At 40.6% G+C, this 10,999-nt stretch overlaps 1 pseudogene across 1 annotated transcript in view; it reads right to left on the bottom strand.

Annotated features, from left to right (window-relative positions):
- The window catches only part of LOC144521786 (uncharacterized), a 15,830-nt pseudogene continuing 4,831 nt past the window's right edge, over positions 1-10,999 (bottom strand). The window contains exons 3-5 of the transcript XR_013502354.1: positions 9,960-10,208; positions 8,544-9,374; positions 1-943 (exon numbers count right to left, since the gene is read on the bottom strand). The product of XR_013502354.1 is annotated as an uncharacterized LOC144521786 (transcript). The remainder of the gene's footprint in view (positions 944-8,543; positions 9,375-9,959; positions 10,209-10,999) is intronic.

Below are 10,999 nucleotides of genomic sequence, written 5' to 3'. Positions count from 1 at the left end.
CTACAAACTGAGCAGCTAAATTGTTTCTCCCGTGTGGATTGTCATGCGTCCATCCAAATTGCTACTGAAAGAGAAACTTGCTTCACAAACTGAGCAGGTGAAACATTTTACATGTGAATTAAGTCTCACGTGAGCCGTTAAGGTCTCCTTCAGAAGGAAACTTTTACTACAAACTGAACAACTAAATGGTTTCTCCCCTGTGTGGATTCTCATGTGTCTAACCAAATTGCTAGGCATACAGAAACTTGCTTTACAAACTGAGCAGGTGAAACATTTTTCTTCTGAATGAAGTCTCATGTGAGTCATTAAGGAGTTCTTCCGAAGGTATCTTTTACCACAAACTGAACAACTAAATGTTTTCCCTCCTGTTTGGACTCCTGAGTGTTTCTGCAGATGTTTCTTGTGGCCAAAGCTTCCAGCACATTCAGAGGAGATAACTGATGCGTTTCCAGTATTACATTCCACATCACTTACAGCTACTTCATTGTTTTTCAGAGGGTTTAAACCTGACTGAAGTTCCCTCGTCACCCCCCAGTCTGCACGGTCATCAGTCTGAGATTCAGATGAGTGAAGTCTTGTCATGAGTAGCTGGTTGTAAAGGACTATCTGGATCTGAGTTCCTGGCTGGTTCTGGTCCTCCACAGTTCTCTCCATCAGCTTCTGTTCTCTCTGCCTCTCTGTTCTCCTCAGTTTGGCTTTCATGAAGCTATGGAGGACTGAGCTTTCTCTTAATCTTCTTTACAGGGACAGAAGTGAACGGGAACTTGATATCAGCCTCCTCCAGCCCTTGAAGCTGCTCTCCCTCCTGACTGGTCCAGAGTTCCTCCTGTTCCTCTTTAATGTGTGTGGGGGGGCTCTGGGTCCTCCTGGTTCAGACTGGAGCTCCACTCCTGCTGCTCAGGGGGAACCTCTGCTTTAACCACCGACAGCTGCTGGACGTCTGAGGAGAAGAATTAAATACATGCACATGTAGAAAACTGTAATGCAACATTGACAAGATCTTTTTACATAATCTGGGGTATGTTTTATATATTAAATCATGTTTGTTAATTTCTGGGTAAGGGAAATTAAGTTTAACTTAAGTCACGATTGACAACTAGAGTAGGCTTTTTAAGTTCACCATTCGTGCCTTTAACAAAAAAAATAAACATATACTCAAACCAAAAATAAAAAAAACATTAAACTGAGGCAAAGCAACAGCAAATAAAACAGCCATGCCCAGCCAACCCCTTTTTCTTCTCCTGATGCCTAACTCAGCCCCCCCCCCCCCAATTGGACCATACCACCTACACAGGTGATTACAAGGTGAGCTAACCTGAGCAAGCAGCATTAACACTGAAGTTTCTCAAAACATCACTCCAATTGGAGCGATCCATTACTGCTAACATTACTATTTATACATACGTGTACCCACTGCAATAGGCACCCCAAATATATATTATAAACATGTAATTTACTGCAGAACTCTCTCACCCATTGTTCTTGACCGTAGGATTGCCCCAGCCCCTCCCTTCAGAAAAGACCTCATGAGGCAAACCTGTATCCACTCTCCTTGATTAAGCTGGTGAGCAACTCAGCTACCCCCCACATCACAGGCAGAACCATAGAAAAACACTATGAACCCTTAAACCTGCCGAACAGGCCTATGTCAAATAATAAAGTAACAAATACACTAAAACAATAACCTACAACATTACAGTGATCAAGAATTAAGCAGACACAAGCAGTATCAATCTTGGGAACAGGACCTAGTGAAAAGGGAGAAAGGTAGCTTTTTCACAGTAGGATTGTGAAGAGCCAGGACTTGACAAAGAATTTGAACATCGACAACTTCTGTCCCTCCCCCCTTTCTGCTAAAGCCCAAACAGTCTCCCAAGCCCCTCCCCCCACAAGGGAGAATGAATACATGTGCATTAGCAGTGATTGACACGCAGTTAGACACCCCTCCTGGCCCTGACTGGTGCATCTGAACAGGGAGCAGTGGGTTTTTGCAAATCTCTCTCCAGGCTGTAGGTGGTGCCAGATTTTTTTTTTTTTAAATTACTTCCTTCATGTAATTCTACTCAAACATAGGGTCAGTTTCAGCAAATATGACAGAACGTTTATAAGTCTTACCTACTGCACCTTTAAGTGACCGTTTAACATTACTGAATGAATCCCAGGATACATCTTTTGGTTATTTCACGGTTATGTGACCCAGATAATGTAATAACACAAGTACACAGCCTATGAAGTAGCTTGATGTCAAGCCTAACATTGGACCAAAGCACTGTTATGTCAGAGAACCGTTTGTTTAACGTTACTAGAAAGTCCGTGTTTTTGGGGTGAGGAGATGATGATGACAGTCTCAAAGAAAAACCAAAACTGTGTGGATATCAAGCCGACGAAAGAAGTGAGCTGAAAAAGACGAGGCAAAGTATAAACGACTAACCAAAGAGTTATTATAACCAAAAGATACTAAACCGTCTGTTATGACCTAGTCTCGCTTTGCCAGAACCTCCTCCATAGCGCTATGGAGGAAGGTCTAGCATCTAGCTAGTCCACATAGCATTCAGGGATGGGAGGAAGACTTGCTCTGGTTTATTTGCATTTCTTTAAACCAAATCACAATCGTCTTGGGCGGTGCCTCTGCAAAATAGCCTCTGGAAGGAACTTGTTTTGGTGGAACATGTGTACGTTTAAAAGTAGTTTTAGTCGTGCAACAGAAAACTCGGATTGGACAGATAGTCTAGCTAGCTGTCTGGATTTACCCTGCAGAGATCTGAGGAGCAGTTAACCATAGTCCTCAGAAATCCACCAGAGTTTAGAACACCAACACAAAGGAAGAGGAAGGTAACAAATATCCGGCCTAAATGAGGGAAATCTGGCAGATTTTCCGGCGGCAACGGAGCAATCCCGGAAGTGGAACATCAAGGATATAGACTAGGTTTTAACCTTACTGCAGGTACATGTCACAGCTCAGAGGCACATCACCGCCACCGTGTGGTCTGGAATCGCTGCACTGTCATTATCTGGGTCACCTAACAGTGATATAACCAAAAGATGTATCCTGGGAAACATTTGAATGGTTACAGCTCTACTTAAAATGCAGTAACAGACAAAGTGCATTCAAATGTGCAACACGGCCCCTAATTTCACACCCTCCGTATGTCCTGAATTTAGGAGATTCACTAATAGAGGGATGAGCTGAAACCAGAGAATGTTTGTCACAGGGGGCATGTTTATACCTTTAATAACTACATTACCCTGAATATACATAGGCCTACATGCCTTTACTGAAGTAACATTTTAAACAGAACCTTTACTTCTAACAGTTTCATTTGTACATTTACTTCAGTATCGGTTGTGAATACTTCCTCTTCCACTGGTTTCCCAGCAGATTAAATTAATACTAACAATGAAGCTGTACCAACCTGCTCTGTGTAACCGGACTTCAGGGTTTAAAACAGCGTCCAGAAGTTTCTGTTGTCGGTGATTCTCTTTTGAACTGAAGTTCCTCCTCATACTCTTCTATCGTTCTCTCAAACAGCCCAAATATCTCTTCAGCAGCCGCAGTTAGTCGCTGCTCCACCAACGCTCTCAGCATTTGGACTTTAGATATTTCTACTAAATCACAGAACTCCTTCAGACAGACTCCGTTAAAAACGATTTTTCACTGTAGAATAGAGCCAAAATTATTCAGTGGCCCACTTTCATGGCATGGACTCAACCATTCTCACCTGACTTCATTCATTCCCAATCATGGTCCAAACTCACCTGACTTCACTCACTACTAATCATGGCCTACTCTGTAAGTCCCACCCATTTCCTTTGTCCTGGCTGGCAGCAACATGAGACAGCATGTGAGGGCCCTCTGTTCTCACGATTCAGGTGCAAATTCTATGGTTGTGTGTGAAAAAGTGAGTTTACCGCCTTCCTCATATGTTGTGTTACTATAATGGTTATTTGCAAGTGGATGTGATTTAATGCTTGACCAGTATATATATATATATATATATATATATATATATATATATATATATATATATATATATATTGGTAAATGCTGAATTGTCATCTTGCCTATTTGCCTTGAGACTACAGGAATAATATTGTGTGTAAGTGCGCAGTGCACATGATTTGTTAATTGTAGCCTTTAGCAAATACCAGTATCCGGCCTCTATGCACGCACAAGAAAAGGCATGTGGAAGCTCACTTAAAGTCAAACACCTGGACAAGCCAATGACATGACATGACACTGGGAGAATATTATCTGGTCAGATGAGACCAAAATTGAACTCTTTGGCTGTCATAGCATACACCATATTTGGAGGAGAAATTGCACTGCACATCACCCTAAATACACCATACCAACAGGGAAGTTTGGAGGTGGGAGCATCATGGTGTGGGGCTGTTTTTCAGCATCTGGCACTGGCAGACTTCATATAATTGAAGGAAAGATGAATGGAGAAATGTACCGTGACATTCTTGATAAGAATCTGCTGCCATCCACCAGGATGCTGAAGATGAAACGAGGATGGACATTTCAGCAAGACAATGATCCCAAACACACAGCCAAGGAAACACTCAATTGGTTTCAGAGAAAGAGAAAGTCAAGCTGTTAGAATGGCCCCGTCAATCGACCGACTTGAATCCAATTGAAAACCTCTGGAAAGAACTGAAGATCAGAGTTCATAGAAGATGCCCGTTTGTGTGGAAGAATAGGCAGAAATCACAGCTGAGTATCAAATATATTTCAGCAAGTGTGTCCAATACTTTTTCCTTGTGTAATTTCACTTTATTATACACAACTTAATTGATGGACTTATTTGTTTTGATATCTTTGTATGTGTGGATTACTTGGGTTCTTACTGACATCTGCAGGGAGGCTGAGGTCCATCAGGACCAAAACCTCACGTCACATGAACAGCTTTTTCCCCTCCACCACTAGCCTTATCAACAAGACTCTCCACCTTCATGCCACTGTTCTCTCTGCTGTAATGCTCTTTATTTTTTTATTTATATCTTTATTTATTCTTTATTTTTAACTTAATACATACTGTGTAAATATACTTATGTTTGTACCTATACTTATATTGTTTAATATTCCATCTAAAGAATGTGTGACGTGCACCAACAACACGAAAAACAAATTCCTTGTGTTAAAAAACGTACTTGGCAATAAAACGCTTTCTGATTCTGATCTTGTGAAAATTTCATGCCGATAGCCCCATCAGAAATATCTTTACTGAGAAAAATGTTGACGCTGCTCAATACTTCTTTTTCCCCATTGTATTACATTTGTATAGATCTTGTTTTGCTGTTTCAATAATAACCACTGCAAAACAACTTTAAAAATACGTTGGGGGCGTCGCAAAGATGGCGACCATCGAGTGTGAGTAGTGTCCAGTGATCTAACTCAACATTTGGACGCTTTGAGTTCAGCATCCGCGCAGTGCACTGCATGTGGCCACACTTCGTGTGGACGCCCTATGCACGAAAAAATAGTTAGTACACAAGAGATTTTCTGTTCTTGAAAGTAGTAGAACAGAAAATCAGGATGTTGGATGACTACTAGCATCTGGCTAACATTCAGTACGTTTACATGCACGCCAATATTCTACTATTATTATTCCAAATATGACAATATTCTGAATTTGATACAGGTCATGTCAACAGCATATTCCGGTTGGATATTTAGAATGAGGCCTTTGCATCACTGTGTCCACATTCGGACACTTGTTGGCTAACGTTCTATCAAAATGTAGTAGTAGATAACTTTATTGAGCATCTGGCACTGGCAGACTTCATATAATTGAAGGAAAGATGAATGGAGAAATGTACCGTGACATTCTTGATAAGAATCTGCTGCCATCCACCAGGATGCTGAAGATGAAACGAGGATGGACATTTCAGCAAGACAATGATCCCAAACACACAGCCAAGGAAACACTCAATTGGTTTCAGAGAAAGAGAAAGTCAAGCTGTTAGAATGGCCCCGTCAATCGACCGACTTGAATCCAATTGAAAACCTCTGGAAAGAACTGAAGATCAGAGTTCATAGAAGATGCCCGTTTGTGTGGAAGAATAGGCAGAAATCACAGCTGAGTATCAAATATATTTCAGCAAGTGTGTCCAATACTTTTTCCTTGTGTAATTTCACTTTATTATACACAACTTAATTGATGGACTTATTTGTTTTGATATCTTTGTATGTGTGGATTACTTGGGTTCTTACTGACATCTGCAGGCAGCTGAGGTCCATCAGGACCAAAACCTCACGTCACATGAACAGCTTTTCCCCTCCACCACTAGCCTTATCAACAAGACTCTCCACCTTCATGCCACTGTTCTCTCTCTGCTGTAATGCTCTTTATTTTTTATTTATATCTTTATTTATTCTTTATTTTTAACTTAATACATACTGTGTAAATATACTTATGTTTGTACCTATACTTATATTGTTTAATATTCCATCTAAAGAATGTGTGACGTGCACCAACAACACGAAAACAAATTCCTTGTGTTAAAAAACTTACTTGGCAATAAAACGCTTTCTGATTCTGATCTGGTGAAAATTTCATGCCGATAGCCCCATCAGAAATATCTTTACTGAGAAAAATGTTGACGCGTTCAATACTTCTTTTCCCCATTGTATTACATTTGTATAGCTCTTGTTTCGCTGTTTCAATAATAACCACTGCAAAACAACTTTAAAAATACGTTGGGGGCGTCGCAAAGATGGCGACCATCGAGTGTGAGTAGTGTCCAGTGATCTAACTCAACATTTGGACGCTTTGAGTTCAGCATCCGCGCAGTGCACTGCATGTGGCCACACTTCGGTGTGGACGCCCTATGCACGAAAAATAGTTAGTACACAGATTTTCTGTTCTTGAAAGTAGTAGAACAGAAAATCAGGATGTTGGATGACTACTAGCATCTGGCTAACATTCAGTACGTTTACATGCACGCCAATATTCTACTATTATTATTCCAAATATGACAATATTCTGAATTTGATACAGGTCATGTCAACAGCATATTCCGGTTGGATATTTAGAATGAGGCCTTTGCATCACTGTGTCCACATTCGGACACTTGTTGGCTAACGTTCTATCAAAATGTAGTAGTAGATAACTTTATTGTCCCCGTGGGGCAGTTGGGTTTGCGGCATTGTCGCAAGGCACTTCGTGACAGAACATCAGACATATGATACAAACAAAAAGTCCGTACATCAGACACCGGCGAACATGAAGAACATACATCACACACTACAATACACCCTTGGGTATGACCAGGTCAGCTGGACATCTAGCTCATTTTGACTGATTTAAGGCTTTTATGGCTTGTGGTACAAAAGATAATTTGGATCTGTTCTTGGTCAGAAGGGGGGGCCAGAAACGACACCTAGATGGCAGTAGTTTAAAATGAGATGCCAGGGTGTGTGTGTAGCCACATACAATGTTATTGGCCTTTCTCACCAGTCTCTTTGTAAATGTGTTCAATGCTCGGTAGTGTTATCCCAAGTAACTTGCTGGCAGTTGTTTTTCTGATTGTCTTTTTCCGTGACTCGGTGGCATTTCAGAACCAGCAGGTAATACAGCAAGTTTAAACACTTTCAATAAAAGCAGTATAAAACATTTGGAGCATTTTGTTATTGACATTAAAACAAGTGGTTTCTTTAAAAAGTACATTCTTTGCAGTTCAAATACGAATATAAATGGTCTATTAATGTTCTCAGTTAATTTAATGGTGTAAAACTTCAGTGTACTTTTACTTTTACTTTTAAGAGAGAAAGATTGTCGCAAGTGTTCTTACTTCTTTCCCTCATCAAAGTCACTTTCATACACTAATTAGATTAATTAGTAAATGTCCATGTACATATATGAAAATTCATTCGTAGATTGTTAGATGGGTATAGATCAATTCTGCTAACATTTTTGGTGACGATCGGAATAATAGCCTCTGACATAATGACCTCAGACTACGGGTGGGAGTGTGAAGCTGTATCAAGTCAGATGTAGGGAGGAACTTGACCGTGCAAAGGTAAACTTTGTAATGTTAACATTGGGTTCAGCGTTCTCAACCTGGCAACCCTGTAAACTTTGAGTCTGGGGAGGAGGGGCCGGCTCTCTCTAGTATTCTGAATTTGGACTGCAGTAACCATTTTAAACGCTAGCTGTCAGTATTACATATTACACCTTTAACAAATTATTATTTCTCCCCTGTGTGGACGCGCAAGTGTCTTTTCAGATATTGCTTTAGTGCAAATCTTTTACTACAAATTGAGCAACTAAATGGTTTCTCCCCTGTGTGGACGGGCAAGTGTGTTTTCAGATGTTGCTTGTATGCAAATCTTTTATCACATAATGAACAACTAAATAATTTCTCCCCAGTGTGGGAAGTCAAGTGTCGTTTCAGATGTTGCTTTAGTGCAAATCTTTTACTACAAACTGAACAACTAAAAGTTTTTTCCCCCGTATGGACAGCCAAGTGTTGTTTCAGATGTTGCTTTTGTGTGAATTTTTTACTACAAATTGAGCAACTAAAAGTTTTTTCCCCCGTATGGACAGCCAAGTGTGGTTTCAGATGTTGCTTTTGTGTGAATCTTTTACCACAAACTGAACAACTAAATGGTTTTTCACCTGTGTGGATTCTCATGTGTTTAACCAAATTGCCAGGTTGACAGAAACTTGCTTTACAAACTGAGCAGGTGAAACATTTTTCTTCTGAATGAAGTTTCATGTGAGTTGTTAAGGTCTTCTTCAGAAGGTATCTTTTACCACAAACTGAGCAACAAAATGGTTTCACTCCTGTTTGGACTCCAGAGTGTTTCTGCAGATGTTTCTTGCGGCCAAAGCTTCCAGCACATTCAGAGGATCTAACTGATGTGTTTCCAGTATTACATTCCACATCACTTACAGCTACTTCATTGTTTTTCAGAGGGTTTAAACCTGACTGAGGTTCCCTAGTCTCCTCCAAGTCACCACTGTCATCAGTCTCAGATTCAGAGGAGTCTGAAGTCTTGTCATGAGTAGCTGGTTGTAAAGGACTATCTGGATCTGAGTTCCTGGCTGGTTCTGGTCCTCCCCAGTCCTCTCCATCAGCTTCTGTTCTCTCTGCCTCTCTGTTCTCCTCAGTTTGGCTTTCATGAAGCTGTGAGGACTGAGCTTTCTCTTCATCTTCTTCACTCTTCACAGGGACAGAAGTGAACGGGAACTTGATATCAGCCTCCTCCAGCCCTTGAAACTGCTCTCCCTCATGATTGATCCAGAGCTCCTCCTGTTCCTCTTTAATGTGTGGGGGGGGCTTTGTGTCCTCCTGGTCCAGACTGGAGCTCCACTCCTGCTGCTCAGGGGGAACCTCTGCTTTAACCACCGACAGCTGCTGGACGTCTGAGGAGAAGAATCAAATACATGCACATGTAGAAAACTGTAATTTCACATTGACAAGATCTTTTTACATAATTTGTAGTATATTTTATATATTATGTTTTATGTTCATTTCTGGGTTATGCATTTACCTAAGGGAAATTAAGTTTAACTTTAAGATAAAGATGACTTTATTTGTCCCGAGGGAAATTTGTCTTGGACATACAGGCTGCAACATGAAACTACATACAATCATAGTTAGGCCTGTAGCAATTATTACATAGGTCTAACCATATTTCTTTTTAACGATTAGGTTAATTGCATTAAAGTAGTCCAGTGGCTCCAAAAATAAGTCTGATCTATAAGAGAATAAGAGAAAATGACCCAACTCAATCGCTAGTTTCAAGAATGAATATATAAAAGTACTTGCAAATGTACAGCTTCTCACCTGTCTGAGTTCTCAATTGAACCAACAAGCAACTATTTTGTCTGAAATCTTTTCCATGTTTTGCAAGAATATGACTTCTCACCTGTGTGGATTATCAGGTGTTTCTTCAAACCTGAATTATACTTAAACTCTTTCCCACGTGTCACATAAAAAACGCTTACCTGTTTGAGTATTACGGTGAATCTCTGACATGTTAGTGCCGTTTACGTTGTTACTGTGACAAAAGGTCTCAGTCTCCTGCTTGAGTACAAGCTGCTTCCCCTCCTGACTGGTGCACAGTTCCTCCTGTTCCTCTTTAAACTTTGGAGGCTCTGGGTCCTCTTGGTCCAGACTGGAGTTCCTCTCCTGAATACAGAGCTGCTGGTCAGAGTGAACCTCCTCCTCCTTACATACATGTTGCTGTGGGAGCTCTGGAGGGACAGACAACAAAAGAAATAGGATACCACTATTATTGGAGAAAAGAACAGAACACTTGTTCTCTTTTTCTTGAGAACATAGACTGTAAAATGAGCTTTGAATGGAGCTTTGGGGGGGCTAAAAAGTGTACCCAGAGTTTGCTAGGTAATTAGGACTACAGTTGAAAATTAGCCGACTGGCTAACACTGGCGCATTTACAGAAATGTTGATTAATGTGCATTGTCCTAATCAAATAAACTTACAAACTAAAAAGGTTTTGAACAGCTCACCGTAGCTCTTGTTGTTTACGGCCGCTACCACCTCGGCAGTCAAAACGAGTCGATATCCGAATGTGAATGAACGGACTCCATATGAGGCTCCTTTTTCAACTACGAGGTCAATATTGTTTTTCAATAACGACAAAACAAGAAATAATCCGTGCATTTATCTGGAACTAAGCTTTAGGAGCTTTCCATCTTTACTCTCCTCCCTGTTACGTTGCATTAGGAAATCGATTGTTTTTGACTGATAAAATGGCTACGGCCGGAAACGACAAGCGCTACGGTGAGTTGTTCTTTTTAGTAAACTCTGGGTACACAAACAATGTTGTCAGTGCTGTGGTTAAGGTGTAGAGCCCCTGGTGATACTTGGAGCAAAGTCTCATGTTGTGTCCAGCCTTCTTAGTGGTTTAAAAATAGCTATTTTGAGGCTAGCATCTACGCTAGCACTCCCATTCAAAAGACCATTTGACTGGCAAACGAAAATACGGTAAATCTTAAAAGTGGCGATTCTGTCCTAAATATGC

This window comes from Sander vitreus, chromosome 8 (genome assembly GCF_031162955.1).
Source record: "Sander vitreus isolate 19-12246 chromosome 8, sanVit1, whole genome shotgun sequence".
NCBI classification, from domain to species: domain Eukaryota; kingdom Metazoa; phylum Chordata; class Actinopteri; order Perciformes; family Percidae; genus Sander; species Sander vitreus.
The sequence above is the reverse complement of the archived record's forward strand: the minus strand, read 5'-3'. Positions and strand labels throughout refer to the sequence as shown.